The sequence below is a fragment of the Canis lupus genome, chromosome 12, assembly GCF_048164855.1.
Source record: "Canis lupus baileyi chromosome 12, mCanLup2.hap1, whole genome shotgun sequence".
In the NCBI taxonomy this organism is placed as follows: domain Eukaryota; kingdom Metazoa; phylum Chordata; class Mammalia; order Carnivora; family Canidae; genus Canis; species Canis lupus.
This window is the reverse complement of record NC_132849.1, coordinates 52,175,505-52,184,965: the sequence shown is the minus strand read 5'-3', so window position 1 is coordinate 52,184,965 and position 9,461 is coordinate 52,175,505. Positions and strand designations below refer to the sequence as shown.

At 43.2% G+C, this 9,461-nt stretch overlaps 1 protein-coding gene across 1 annotated transcript in view; it reads left to right on the top strand.

The window, feature by feature from the left end:
- Nucleotides 1-1,522: 1,522 nt before the first annotated feature.
- VSNL1 (visinin like 1) overlaps nt 1,523-9,461 on the top strand; it is a 102,976-nt gene continuing 95,037 nt past the window's right edge. Inside the window, exon 1 of the mRNA XM_072771015.1 lies at nt 1,523-1,851. The gene's annotated coding sequence lies outside the window, so the exon portion shown is untranslated. The remainder of the gene's footprint in view (nt 1,852-9,461) is intronic.

The following is a 9,461-nucleotide window of genomic DNA, read 5'->3' as shown; positions in this document are numbered from 1 at the left end:
GGGAGCGCTCCCCGCTCCGCGCCACCTTCCCGAGGCGCCCGGCCCGGGAACGCGCGTTCCTGGCGGCTCTGGGCTGCCCAGGTTGGCTGGGAGCGTCCGGCTGCGGCTCGGGCGTCACGACCGGGGGTCCTCACCGAACACCAGCCTTTTCCAAAGCCAGAGACTGCTGGGGTGGAGTTTCTCCTGGTCTTGGTTTAAGTAGCCTCCAGCGCTTCCAAGCTGGACTCCCGGATTTGGTAGCTTGGAGCGGCGCCCTCCTGGCAACGGGAGATTGGTCAGTGCAGAGCCCTTAGAGCCCTTTGGCCGTGGGAGATGCTCTTGGTGTCCTCAGAACCCAAAGGTTTACTGACACTGCAGTTTTCCTGAACGTGATAGGTGTGTGCAATGGTAAAGGTCTCTCTCTACTTAAGGAGACCCTAGACCTTCACTGTGCCCCCCCCCCCAGAACTCCCCTCCCTTGAAAACAGAACTCCAGCCTGAATGTAAATCTCAGGATGGGCTTTTGTTCACCGCATTTGTCCCCCAACTGTGGCTAATAGTGAGTAGTTGGTTAATGCCTAACTGTTGAGTGAACTAATGAGTGTGCAAACATAAGCACTTGAGGACACTGATCGGGTTGGGAACATCTGGGAATTCTTGCTTCCCTGGTAAGGAAGCCACCAAACATTTACTGGGCACTACTCCTTGCCAAGTCTTCTAGGCTTTGGCAGGACAGTGGGGAGAAGGGGGGAGGGCGAGCAAACACGGGCATCGTTAATGGACACAAAAGGGGGCTTTATAGTATCGCCTAGTCCAAGCCCTCAGCCCTGTATTCCAAGGATGGTTTGTCCCCCCCCCCATCCATTCCCCCCACCGAGCATATTCAATATTTATTAACTGCGTAACTGCAGGCACTTGTTAAATGTTTGTTGATGGTTAGAATGATGTGGCCAAGGTCACACGGGGCAAGACGCCTCGAACCCAGCTCCCTTCAACACACATTTCTCCAGGACGGGACGGTCCTGGGTCCTGGGGTACTAGAAGGCCCGGCTCCCAGTATCCCCAGGTTAAGACCCTCGGATGAAACGGCCCAGGAAGGTGTTCCCCGTAACTACTGCCTCACAGTAGCCGGGCAGAGGTGCTCACAGCTAGCTGGGGGGGACGCTTCCAGTCGAGAAAAGGATTTCTGCAGTTTTCTTCGTCACCTTACAGCCTGACAAAGGGTGAGCTGAGGGCCCCCCTCTAGGGCTGGGAGCCGTGGGGATGGAGGGCCCCAAGGGTCCCATCTCTGGCCTTCGCCTCCACCATCAGACTCCATAAGGGTGGGGTGTGGCGAGCCCAACTCGCCGTCCCCACCGCCCGTCCAGGTGCAGGCTGCTCCGGGAGCCAGGCTCCCCGTGCCTCGGCACTTTCCTTTTGAGTTTCTGCTAAAATCCGGAGACACGGAATCCACCCGCGGGCACTCCGAGCCCCTCCAACTGAGCATGCGCCAACGCCGGGCTGCTTTTGGTCACCGGCGCCTGAGCTCCCTGAGCTGGGGCTGCGGAGCCGGAGGAGGGAGGAGGAGAAAGGGGAGGGGGTGCCTGGAGAGGCGGCGGCTCGCGCGCCTGCGCATCCCGCTCCAGCGACCCTAGGTTTTCTATGGGATTCCCAATCTGCAGCATAGACTTACCCGAGCTTGTTGCGGCGGCGGCTGGGTTTGCGAGGCGCGATCCAAGAGGGATTTAAGCAGCCTAGAGCTCCAGAGGAAAAAAAGAGCGCGAGAGAACCACACAGAGAGACGGCTTAACCGTTTATCTGAATTATACATACATATAAAGAACTGTTGAGTTTTATCATTTTCATTAAGTGACCGTGCGCAGCGCTATAACTGTAAGTGGAAAATGCGATCTTCTTTGCTTTTCTGCATGTGTAGTACAGCCAGTTGTCTGAGAGATGCTTTGGGTATTGTCACATACTTTGCATAGATGCCTCTAACTGCACGGTGACCATTGCTCTGGTTAGTGCTGACCATCTGAATGTGTTCTTAGTGGGGGGATCTTTTGGGATAATGGGGGTGGGGGAAGGAGGAGTGTTGATATGCGGCGTGTTTAGGGGATTGTCTTGGGCTAGATTTAAGATAGGTGGAACAGAGGTGCTTTTTAGTGTAAGTCTATAAATAAGCAGATTGCCTTACTCGGATTTAAGTAGCTAATTGACCGATTGTGAAGTTTTCCGGTTGCTGATAAAACTATTGAGCGGTTGCAGTCAAGTACCAACCTGTCATCCGTGGGGTTGGTGCACCATTTTTCTCACCGTGGAAGAGCAGTGAAGGTGTTTGCTAAGTGAAACTGAGTAGACGAGATGCGGTGTGGAAAGCAGGGTTGGTTTCCAAGCGGGATGTTAGTGTTTAGAGCCACGGAGCGAGGCGCAAAAGAAGCTCTTTTCTTAGTATTGAGAAATGAGCAGAAAATTTTTCGGTTTTGATTTTTCGTCATGATGGTGAATGGGCAAAAAAAAAAAAAAAAAAAAAAGGGAAAGATGCTCAACCACATAGTCAGCCGTCTGTTTTGAACAGAGTCTGAGTCTCAGAGCCTCTGAATGGGAACTGTCAGACCCAAACTAGTTACCTGCCTTTGCATCCCGTATTCACATTCTGGAATGCAGGGTAGAGAAATGTAAGCCCAGATGTGTTACATTTGGTAGCCTTTCTTTAAAGGAGAAAAGGTCGTTTTGTGTTTTGAGTTAAAATGGGTTGTTCCTTGCCCAGAAATTGAAGCAGGGTCTTTGCAAGGTCAAACCCCCTATGGAAACCCGGGGGCACTGGTGAATCACGGCGAGGGTCGGAGGAGATGGTGAGGCTCCGTGCAAGTGCTCAGCACTGCACGGATCAGTGCCCTGTGAGATGCGAGAGTGGGAATCCATTTTTCTAGAGTTGTGCTCCTGCCCATATTTTGGAGACTAAAATGAAATGGAAATGCTAGTGGGTGTAGAAAACACAAGTGGATACTATCTGTGTGTCACAATCCCACTCAAAGACAAGAGGAGCGAAGGAGTTGTATTTCTACATATTAATTTTTAAAAATTCAAGGAATTTCAGGTTGAGACAAAAATAAAACTTACGAAAACATATTTTATCTCCACTATTATCTAAACTGCTTACGTGTGTGTTGAGAAGGGGAGATGGTTCTGCATCATTGAATACTTCACCCATAAGTGCACTCTCATTAAGCTTGGGTGTTTAATAACTCCAGAAAATGCTGCACTGAAGCAGTTGGCAGAATGGCATGAAGCAGGCAGACAAGAGAAGAATGTGGCCAGTGTGAGCTGGATTTCCATGGAAAAAGCAGATTCAATTTCTGTAGTGACATAAATTTTCCTTAAAATAAGGCAGATCATTATAGGACCCCTTGGCCCTTTAGTCGGTCCAACTATTTCGAACCCCTCAAAGGAATTTACAATTTACAAAGGATAAATTCTGAAAATAAAATATTCCAGACTATATCTAACCTTGGAAACCCAAAGTGTAAATGACTGTTCTTCCCTTCCTTACTCCAGGGCTCAAGGATCAATGTCTTGTCATAATTGAGCCATACTCCCCATCATCACTGAGAGTTGGAATCTGCTCCATGAATGGTGCAGATGTTTTACACTGCATTGATAAATGGGCAGTGCAGGAAGAATGGGGAATCTCAGAGATGCTTAGTATCAGATACCCTGGCTCCTAGGCTGACAGAGAGAGTCACATCAGGCAGAGACCTTCAAAAGCATCTAGCCCAAACCCCTTGTTTTACAGATGAGGAAACTGAGGCCCAGAACTACAGAGCTGGGGAAAAGTCAATTAACTTCTAGTCTAGGGAAATAAACAATTACAGAGTGATGTGGAGTGGTAATGTCCCCTTTCTCTCTACACATTTATCATCCTCAGTGACATTGCTAGTCTTCAAATAAACAATTGTCTGGTCTCCAGCACATCTTTCAAGAGAGTCCCAAGGATTCCTTTTCACACTGAATCATTTCTCCTTTCTTGGAAGGTCTCTTTCTATCTCTTTTCTATTGCCCCTCACCTCCAATATGCCCACCTTATTCAGTGTTTAACCTGGTCTTCCTGGCCTCCTCTGCATCTCAGTTAATTTCTTTGGAATCCTTGGAATTTTATTTTATTTTTTCTGAGAAAGAACTGTCACACCACTCAAAGCTCCTGTTTGAGGTCTGTTCAGGCCCCTCTCCATCTCCTCTCCGTCCAAATCCTTCAGGGATTCCAGCCTTCAGAGACACTGCAGGCGCCGTCCTCACTCTTCTACCCAGCTTGCATCTTCCCAAACTGCTGCAGCTCCAGGACCTGGGACCTGGCGTGGTGAGGCAGCTGCAGTGTCAACACACAATGGGTTTTGCCAACCCTTCTCTGGCTCCTAGAAGGCAGAACCCAAATCCAAGATGCCTGACTGTCCCCAGCCTTCATGGAAATCCTCCAGATGCAGCCACCTGCAGAGAAGGGGAGGGGTGGGGGGCAGGAAGACTGAAGGAAGAATGCTGGAGTGGCTCAGCCTGAAGTGGGCGCTCCAGAGGACAGCAGTGCCGCTTGCAAAGCCTTTAGGGCTTGGAAAGCACTTGCACAGCTGCCTCCTCTGTCTTGCTGCACTGGGACTGCAAAGCAAGCAATCATATCAACCTACCTGGGCCTTCTTCTCTTTCCTTCTTTGTATTTTCTCTTTTCCTCTCGCTCGATTTTTCTATTTCTCTCTCATTTTTTCTCCCACATGCCCATACAGTAAAGCTCTAGGCCTTTTAAAGATAATCCAGACCCTCCTGTGCCTCTTTGGAAAAATGTAATCTCCTGGGTCCTCAGAAAGATAACCACAACCACCACAGATGTCCCCTTTGGGGAAATGCCAGGAATTTTTACCTGCAAGAAGCTGAGGCATTAGGGAAGGCTTGAGGAAGACAGTCTGAGTTTTTTTCTCATTTGAAAGATGAGTTAAATACACTTGGAAGTTTTTTGTTGTTTTTTTTTTAAGATTTTATTTACTTATTCATGAGAGACACAGAGAGAGAGAGGCAGAGGGAGAAGCAGGCTCCACTCAGGGAGCCTGACGCAGGACGCGATCCCGGGTCTTCAGGATCACACCCTGGGCCGAACGCAGCGCTAAATCACTGAGCCACTAGGGCTGCCCTCTCTTGGAAGTTTTTAAGGAAGAATGGGGGTGAGTTCCTCAACATATGAAAAAAATAACAATTTTTAAAAATTTTTATTTGTTTTAAGTAATCTCTACTTCCATTGTGGGGCTTGAACTCATGACCCTGAGATCTAGACCCTGAGATCAAGAGTAGGCATGCTCTGCATGCTCTTCAGACTGAGCCAGCCAGGGGCCCCACTGATTAACAATTTAATTTAACCCTTCCCTTCATGGTAAGCCATTGCTAAGTTGGGTTGAGCTCTGTCTTGGAGAGTGTCTGTCCCTAATAAACGTCACCTGGTCTTACTGTCCCATTCTGAAAACAGTCATGCCCAGGTTATTCTGAACACCAGGTAGCCTTTGCAGAGACTTGTAGCTGCTAAGTGCCCTGCTTTCATTTGCTATGCTGTGAATCTCATCTGGAATAGGATAGCATAATTAGAAATGTTGTCCTGTGCAAGCTTCAGATTTTCTGTTGGGGTTGCATATCGGTATGGATTCCAAACGTTACTGAGGAGCTCCAAGGGGAGTTTCATAAAATGATCATATATGTCAATTTCAAAGAAGTGATATCCTAATTCATGAGAACAACATCTTCTAATGTCATTCTAAAGGTCTTTTTCTTTGTATTGAGTCGTATCTATTCTCCTTCAATTAGTAAGTATTTAGGAAAATTGGAAGGTCATTCTTAAAGAAGGGTCACATTCCGTTTAATCTAGGTTGAAATTGACAATGTCCAACTCAGTTACATTTGTAACTGATATAAAAGTATTAGTTTTCCTAAAGTATTAAATGGTACACAATTAAGGTAATAAATGATTGATATTTCTACCATCCCAGTGGTTAATTCACATAAATAAATAGAGTTTATGAACGGGATGGGATCCATATAAATTACTTAATCCATCCCTCCAATACATAAAAAGTGTAGTATATCAAGGAACATTTTCATCTTAAAGGCATATCTACAATATGAAAGCACAGTCCACAAGGGCAAAGATTTCAATGACCTTTTTCATATTTCCACAATATTTGCTCAATGTCTCTTATAGTAGATACTCTGTAAAAGATGTCAATTTAATATTTATTCTAGGAATCTGTTGTAGGCACCTTGGTAATTATACTAAGAAATTAAAATTTGACTAAATATATGCACAATTGATGTTGTTTTCAATATTTGTTACTGAAAGGATAAGCTGGACTAAAGATTATTACATAATTTATTCTCACTACAAATATAAAAGGCCTATAATAATACCTTTAAGAGTCATTTTAATCCATGAATATTTTTGTTTATCTCTCTTTTTTTAAGGTTTATTTATTTATTTTAGAGAGAGAAAGCATGTGAGTGGGGGGATGGGCAGAGGGAGAGAGAGAGAATCCCCCCCTAAATAAATAAATAAATAAATAAATAAATAAATAAATAAGAATCCCAACCAGACTCCCCACTGAGTGTGGAGCTCAATGTTGGGGCTCGATCTCATGACCCATGGGACCATGACCTCAGCTGAAACCACAAGTCGGATGCCCCACCTACTGAGCCACCCAGGCACTCCTCCTTTTATCTCTTAATAAGTCAAATATAAGTTATTTTTCCTTACTTACAAGAATTGATATTAACAAGTCAAAGAAGGAATCTAAACCCAGACTATGGTAGCTATGTGTACCACTTAGATCATGTGTCTCTTGAGCTATGGAATTATTTTAGCATATTCATACTGTGAAGAGACCACAACGGTGCATGCCTCATTTACAGTTTGCTTCTAAAGATAATTTATGCCCTCTTAAGCGAGTCAAAATAGTTTGAGTTGCTCCCAGCCTGGTTCATTGAGAACTGCACAAATGGGTATCCTGGGGGTGCTTCAGAAACTACTTAATGAATGAAACAGAAATGGAATAGCAAATTACTCAAGAATCCTCACAGAGGTTTGACATTTTAATAATAAGGTGCCTCTGAATACATTAAAGAGATGTTCTATACCCTTACTAGCTAACTTAAAGCGTGCAAGTTCGGTAGTTCATCATGATTCTTATGCTTTCCACTACCTTATTTCACTGTGCTTCTAACACAGATGACCTGCTGTGAAACCACCAACTATTTACTTTTTTAAGACAATGCACTGCATTTATAACCATTTGTTGGATTATTTTCAGGTGAAAAATTATTGCCTTTAGTTCTAAATTACACTAGACTTGGAGCACTCTCATTCACCAAGTGGCCTTTGAGCTCAATATATCTGATATAGTAATTGCTGAACTTTTTATAGAAAGTAGGGCTCTCTTAATTAAAAAGATTTCATTTTTATGAAGTATTACTCATAAAAGGCAAAGTGCTAACATGTCAGTTAAATTCACTTGCAGTTATTACAGATCTATATTCTGTTTTTCTTTATTCTTGCTCATGTGGGGATTTATCTGAAAATGGAAATCTGTCAGTTTAAATAATTTTTTTTCCTCTCCTTTGTTTGGGTTTTGTTTGTTATATCATAAGCTCTGAAAGACAACTTTTGAGGAGCTGAATGCAAATAGATTTTTCTAAATTATTAACATGTTAAAAGTGCTTTGGAGCCAGGGTGGATTTTTTTCTAATGCAAACAACTAGACCCTAATATTTCTGTTGCTTCATGTTTTATTGCAATTGAAGATTTCTTAAAATAGTAGATTCTGGTGCTACAGGAATCCCTGGATTTTATATTTTGTGTTGGTTTTATTAATTTGTGGTTAGTGCATTTATTTCTGATTTCTTGAAACCCAATCTTAAATTATGAGTGAAATGGCTCATGAAGCATTATCAACAAGGTTGACGTACTTCTTGATATATTTTATTTTAATCTAATAGTGCCGTACAAATCTGACTTCCAGATAACAACTTCTGTTTGATGGAATCCTTTGGCAATTGATGTTATGAGTTCATGGAAGACCTTCAATTTTGTCTATTCCAGAAGTTCAAGTGTTTTTGAAATTCATACTGAAGTATTTGATGTTTGTTTTCTTGGTAATATGGGAAACTTTATGAAAAATAAAAAAGAGATTGTGAAATAAGTTTTAATTCTATACAAATTTTTAGCTTTTTAAAAAAATGTTTATAAAAGTATTCTTTCCTTAGAGAGATGAAAGTCATCCATTTAATCTTTACTAATTTTTTAGTTTGTGAATGGGAGAATTCCTCAGCCCTCCCCAAGGTTTTAACTGGCTCAAAAGAAGGTGTGATAGGAAATGTAAGCAAGAATTTTCAAGCTAGATACACTTAGATGAAAAAAAAGAAAAAAAAGCCAATTCAACAGGTTATTAGTTCAATGACCCTGAATAAGTGGTTCAAACTCTTAGCCTCAGGGTCCATTTAAAATAGTAATTCATAGGACCCTTGAACAGAAAATGAAAGACTACATATGTAAAGATATAATGCTTCGGGGTCCCTGGGTGGCGCAGCGGTTTAGCGCCTGCCTTTGGCCCAGGGCGCGATCCTGGAGACCCGGGATCGTCGAATCCCACGTCGGGCTCCCGGTGCATGGAGCCTGCTTCTCCCTCTGCCTGTGTCTCTGCCTCTCTCTCTCTCTCTGTGTGACTATCATAAATAAATGGAAAAAAAAAGAAAAAAAAAAGATATAATGCTTCACTTGTGAAAATGCTGTAAATGTGATAGTTATTATTATTATTATCATTCCTTTCATCAGAAATCAAGAGTTCTGAAACCACGTTAGTCTCTGAATTGTAGTAGAACCTACAATCATTGCGGAACCTCTGAGAGAGGAATTGAGCTATTAAAAGCAGTGAACACTGAACAGTGCATAGCCTGACTTGTAAAACAAGTGTCTATGGAGTAAATGTGCCAAGCACTGTGTAGTCACTGTGGAATCAACATTAAATGAGATACAATCCCAGCCTTCAAGGAATTTATGCCCAATGAGGAAGACAAATCAATGCAATTCACCAAGTCAAGTGAAATAGAAAGGTGGCATGGATGCATAGAAAAGAGAATTTCTGGAAGAAACACCTGCAGAGACCTCAAACTTACCATTTTTCTCATTCTTTCTTTCAATGTACCTCCTTTCCATTATACCTTTTCATTCCTGTCATCCCCCTGCCATGTAATAGCATATAATTGGGCCCAACAGAATATGAAACCAAGAACATATTTTTAAGTTTGTTTCCTTATTGAATACATTTTAAAGCCATCTATTATTTTTCAAGGTACACCAGTTTCCCCTTATCTGTGGCTTCGCTCTGCGGTTTGTTACCCCTAGTGAACCCAGGTCCAGAAGCCAGTCATCCTCCTGATGATTCCTCAGAAGGTCAACAGTAGCCTAATGCTAAGTCATCTGCCCA